The following is a 6,749-nucleotide window of genomic DNA, read 5'->3' as shown; positions in this document are numbered from 1 at the left end:
AAATGCCAAATAACAGCTGACTTGTGTCTTGAACTATTTTTCTGATTTTTTTACTTGAGGGGCCGTAAAAGATGGAGTTAGTGATACATGAAGCTCCGATGTGCACAGCTATGAAGTTGTTTCGGTTTTAAATTTGTTCGTTGTAAAAGGAAATTATGATGCGATCCTGGATAACATGCAGCATATCAAAGAGTCAATGTCATGAATATACATGTATATTATAATAATAACAGATTTTTTATTTCAAGCGTGCTTTATGTACAACAACTTTTTCAAAAATCTAATTCAGTTAAATAGCCATACATACTGAAAATGAAAAAAATGAAATGAAAAATTCTTTATTTTTACAGGCAAAGTTAGGGCCGCATGGCCCTTTCTTACACTTAACCTGTTGCAATGTAAAATTTAAAACATTAAATAAATATTATCTAAGAATAAAACAAAACATAATAAAGATAATAAAATAAATAAATAATTACATTTACACAAAGTGGTGAAATTAATGTAATATTTTAACGTGTTATAATTAAAATTTAACACATTAATAAATTAACCATCTCTACTATTCTTAAAACATAATATAAATTTATATTTTTAATATACAAATAAATTAAAGTATTTATTGCTAAATGAACTTTTATCACACACAATCTCACATTCATCCCTCTGCCAGTGTCATGCCCACAGCATCTCAGACCGGAACTGCCCCGGCTAACCGCTCAAGATACATCTTTCGGTTTCGCCACAAACCGGGAACTGCTATCGATGGAAGTAATTGTTTGGGGAAGGGCATTCCACAACCTACAAGCCATTACATGGAATGACTTATCAAACACTGCAGTCCTGTGCTGAGGCATTCTCAAAATGTATGAGCCAGAGCGAGTGCTTCTTACACCTACATGAGACACAGATTTAAAATATTCAGAAAAATATCTTGGAAAATCAAATTTCAATATTGAATGAACTAGTTTTAGAATTTTGATGGATCTTTGATCTTTTAATTTTAGAATATTTGACTGAATATAGTACGGTGTACGGTGTACGTGTTACTGAAACATATATTTAAATAAAGAGACCACTTAAAACCTAAAATCAAACTACTATAACTGCTCATACGTATAGATGTACTGTAATATAACCATCATCATTTATAACATTTATATAGAAAACACGCGTTTAAAAAATTATTGTAAACGGGTTTCATAACGCTGATTATTCCAAACTACTGCTTAGTCTTGGAGGATGAACCATTCATCAATCTAGGAAAAAATGAACGCCACCTTCTGTCAAACTCTCATAGAGCATTCAAGACATATCAAGCTTGTCATCTTGGCAATTGCTACAGAGAGGTCTCAGGTCAGAACGAGTTCTGTCACTCTTAGAAAAATACGGTCTGCTCTCTATTATAAATCTGTAGACAAGGCACGAATTGCTTTGATATATCCTTGCAATTGATACATTATCATATTTCCTTACTCCACAAACGCATCAAATGCACATATTCTTTCCTATCTGCAGTTTTTCCACCGATATAAATGTCTATTTCTGTGCAGCATCCCAATGCCTCCTCCTAACATGTCATACTCATCTGACCATAGAAACAGTACTGCGTCAAACGGAACACCAAGAGGTTGAGTGAACAGTTTTTCACTCAACCAGTGGGACATCATTAATGTTCACTTCGGCGAAAGGCTGGAAAGGGAACAATCTAATGGCAGGAAATGTACATAGTAAAAAATTTAATTTAATTGTACCTTGGTATTATACGGAAGCCACTATTATACAGCGCACTGTGGTAGGTGAGATATTATGTTATTATAAATATGTAAATAGTACTTACCTTGTTACATTATGAATAGAACAATACCAAATGAGAAATACTTGGGTAAGTATGGATGGCATAATATGCTAATCAACCTTGTATCGATTCCAAATAAGATTCCAAGTTTAGAACAGCCATATGACCCCGATCAGAATTTTACAGAATAGAATGCTGTGCGTTGTCAGCATATGGATACAGCTGACAATATCGTTAACCTTTTCCCATGGTAGAAGCCATAAAACAAAGACTGGCTCAATAGAATTAATTAGTGGAGGTTAAAATCTCATTTAAACTACTGATGATGAAGGCACACAATACAATAAAGTTCTATGAATTCACAATCCAAGTATGATTGTAACTATGATAAAACAACAGGGTCTAGTTTATAACAACTAATCATGCCCACTAGAAGGGTGTGATAATTGGAAAAGAAAGATTTAAGAAAATCAAGCGTATTAAAATATGTTTTACCGTTCCAATTTTCAGAAGACATCGCAAATCAGCACGAGTGACGATAAAGTGTATTCCGCTCGGAAACCAGATTATAGTGCCATATATAGATTCAGACTTCATTAACTGAACAGACACTATTGTTTTTATGACTTTTAAAAGGGCAAGCAAGACCGAGATAAGGTAAAGATTGATCAAAGAGGAGGGGGATTTTATCTTAGGAGGAGTTACTATATATTCTCCTTCCACCTTACAAAATTTCAGTGGCCAAAGACTTATTTAGCAAGTGAGTAATAGTCCTGACACGATAAGAACCTAATATCTTAATCATGCCTATGGTAATACTACAAGAATTTATTGCGTTAGATATAATCTTATTAACTGTATTTATAATCTCTATTTCAGCGACAAATGAAAAACAAAATGTGTTTTCAAAACTTTAAAAATATATGTTTAAGATACAGATCAAGGTATCCAAAATGAACAACGCAACTTGATCCCATAATAAAAAATGACTGTTAAGAGTAACATACTATTAGGAGTAAGGACAAAGGAAACTCATAATCTCCGTCGAAAGTAACGCCACTTATTTATCTTATAAGTCTTTTGAATTAGAACATTGTATAGGTTCACGGGAAACATTATTCTGTTTTGTATTCCGAATCTCGTCATTCATAAAGTTTCTGGTTTTGTAGTGTCGTATTTTATCTCTCATATCCAGATTGCATTTGCTTTTAAAAAATTATATATTTTTTGTTCTATTTAATAACATTGACTCTACAAGGTGTATATTGATTATGGAAACTCTTTTCGTGACCAGCCAAGCTTACTAGTGAAATACAGTACACACTATTCCACTGAATACGTGAAGCACGTCTAATAACATCATCTTCAATAATGAAGATAAAATAATTTACGTAGGCCACTTATCTAACTGGCAAAGACGTGAGCAGGATTTCAGTAGTGGTGGTGCAATTCAGATTCAGAAGCCCCTGAACAGCAAGCTTATCTACTGTCTGACAGGGATTTCAAAGTCTTTAGTTTAATTGCAGTTTGTTTCATGATGTCTTATAAGACTGCGTGCCTCTTTAGACTACCTTTAATAAAGTTAGAAATAATATATTCTGTACTATTCCAAAGAAGTAAAAAATAATTGGCTTTTCCTTGTGATTTGCATAGGCACTAACCAGGGCAAAGTTTAAACAATATGCATAACAGTAAATATACGTAATGGACTGATTGACTGTTTTACAAAATGTGGCCTGTATTCCGGTGAATTCATTAACCATTGCTGGGACCCTACAGCATACCTACTTCAAACAGCACACAGTTTATTGACTTGAATATGCTTTTGGAATCAGTAGACTTGAATCGCTGAAAGGGAATCAATCTTTCAACGGGATATGCCCTTCCTTTTGGAATGAGCGAAGCACAACTGCTAATTGCTCGTGATAAGCTCACAATAGATATTTCATCGCCTATAACTGCAAAGGGCTGTACCTTCATTTAATCCTAATAGTATTCAATATCACTGCTAGAAATTACGATAATATGTATTTTTGCATTAGGCTGCTAAAATAAGTACAGTTGTTAGGGGCCTTTTTTGTTTAGTAGTTTTGAAAAAGTGGTGTTTTTAAAGGTAGCAAGAATTTTTAGAACACTACCGTTATTTACACTATCCTCACACTCATTATGTCCTTTAAGAGATTTTCAATTTTTAGCTAACACCAGCTGGTCACATACATTTCCCAATCGATCATACTCGATACATGGCATTTAATTTTTATGTGGGGTCTAAACATTTCTTTAGCTTTATGCCAACAACTAAACCCAGCTGTTGTAAATTCATTTTAACCAACCCAGATAGTGAACTGTCATTTAGGGCAAAACAACGACAGCAAAAAACAAAAAGCAGCATCCTTTTCCAAGCTGTAGTGCAGCCGTTTGTAATAATTTTGAACCGCTTTGGTTAGAAAGATCTTTTTCTGGAATGATTTCCCTTGCCAACTTCTTTTATAGGGTAGTATGACATCTGAGGTTGGTATAGTCCCTGAGAAATCATATCCTTGCTTGTTCTTTTGCAAGGCATGGGAAGGATCATTATACCTTTCTGTTTCATTATACCTTCAGTGGCTCTTCAACATCAACCTTCTTTCTAGCATCATTATGTTGAGTATTCAAACTGGAACTGGTACTAGCAACAGCAACCTCATCTGAAAAGAGAACATACTGGCTCTGAGTGTCAATAGCCTATTTTAAGGTGATGTATGGGTGACGTGAAAATTTACGACAGGTAAAATATTTACGTCTCAAAATTATCAATATATTAAGTTGTTTTACTATATGACTTGTATCTATTAATTCAGTACAACTAACAAAGTAACGTACTATAGCGGCTGTAGTACGTTAGTTTAACAGTTTTACAGAATTAATAGGTACAGGTATAGTCAAATATAAATTATAAAAGAGAATACAGAATAAGAGATTTGCACAAATTTATAAACTTGTGTACAGGCCTATATTGCATATTTTACATTTTTGTAGTGAAAATAACTCACCTATTTGTGGTTGAGTGTCTATGTCCTTGATGGGCTCTGGTTTTAATGAGCCATTTACACATCATAAAAATAAGTTATTATACATCATAAATATGAAAAACGATCAAAAATTAAATAACAAAAGGAACAGAACTGACGTCTGTACACTGAACGTCTGTACTTGACTGAGTCTGACAGACAACAGTCACGTCACCGTAGTTACTGTACAGTCACCAGTAGTCTGGCCTACCGGCATGGTACCAACTTTGCGTGTTACTAGCGTTGAATGAGAGGTCTCCTGCAATAACGACAACTACACTACGCTCGTAGCTGTTTTACAACGTAACCGCCGTCGGTGGCATATTTGGTATATGCGGCAAATGCATTACGCAATTAAAGTTATTGAGATCAATATATGAATTGGCTTTTAATAATTGCTGCGATAGAAATCTTGATAATTCCTGGTTTCTAAGTAAAAATCAGATTCTGAACAGATCGAATCTCAATCTTCCGCTGTGCACGCCTATGCTAACTGGTCTCTATCCCTAATTCCATTACCACCAATTGCGAAATAAGTCGATTTGTGGTCAGATTTATGTGATTTTTACGTTTCAATCATCCAAGTGCAAAGACGTAGCCAACGATGAGGTCCAAGAGGTCCGGACCCTCAAATTTGTTTTTACACTTAATTTTTCAGCAAACGATTATTATTATTTAAATAATTCAGTATTACTGACATGTACTGCTGAAAGATCGTTCTAAACATTGAAACGGGCCAAGAAATTTTTAAGGAACAAACTGGGGGATGAGTGGTAGATTGAACTTGCCTTACTTTCTGTCCACTACGGAAAAATATCAGTCGTCTTGACTCACCAAAAATTTTTCCTGACTACGTTCTTGCATGACGGTCTGCAGAAAGTTAAAACATAAAACAGAGAGAAGGAAATGTTACAATACTAGTAACCTAGGAGTGGGAGACATTCTAGGGCTTGCACATAACAAATATTGGCAAGTCCACGTGTCCACCACACACAATCTCTATGTACAAGATATTCTATTAGTGTGTCAATCAAAAAGAAAAACTCCTATGATGAACGCCATGTAAAATTAGAGATTCAGGAGGAAAATCGTCTTGCTTGAGAAAGCTCCTAATATAATTAAGTATTGCATAAAAAGGCTTAAGATAGCCGTATAAAACCAAGCAATGTTTATAGATTTTATCTGCAATGGTTTATGAAATATTGAGGCGTTTCCAGAACACTTTGAATTTATATATCTATTATGGCTTGTGGATACGATAACTTCCAAAAGCCCAGCCAAGTTGAGGGTACAAACATTTATTTATTCACAGTAAACCCATTAGATACAAGGATTGCACAAATTGGTAGAAAAAGCTGAATAGAATAATCAATAGTAAAGAAGTTCGAAATAATTATGATTACAGTACAGTACAAGAATAATTTGAATTAATAGCATAGTAATAATAATTTAAATGCAGACGACGTAATCATAATAACATATCTTCAACGTATTAAAAATGAATAGTATATAACAACAATATAATAATAAATAATATAATAACAACGATATAGAATAAATAATATAAATAGCAATAACAGCAGTAAATAATAAGAAAATTCTTTAACTTCATAATAAATAATTTGATAACAATAACATAACAACTGTTAAAAAAATGAAGCAATAGCATAACAATATTAAAAAAATAAATATCTATAATAATACACTATTTTTTACAAAATAAATAAATAAATAACAGCATGCTATGTTGCGAAAATGCGTTAAGGAGGGTAGCGCTGTTCTAGGATGGCCAAGGAAGTTCTTTTAAAGGAGGGGATGCCATCATGAAAGAAGTCAACATTGATCTTATAAATATGTCAGCTAAGTTTGATGGCCAGCTTGGTATGATTGTTTCAATATGT

Source organism: Homalodisca vitripennis, chromosome 5 (assembly GCF_021130785.1).
Source record: "Homalodisca vitripennis isolate AUS2020 chromosome 5, UT_GWSS_2.1, whole genome shotgun sequence".
NCBI classification, from domain to species: domain Eukaryota; kingdom Metazoa; phylum Arthropoda; class Insecta; order Hemiptera; family Cicadellidae; genus Homalodisca; species Homalodisca vitripennis.
The sequence above is the reverse complement of the archived record's forward strand: the minus strand, read 5'-3'. Positions refer to the sequence as shown.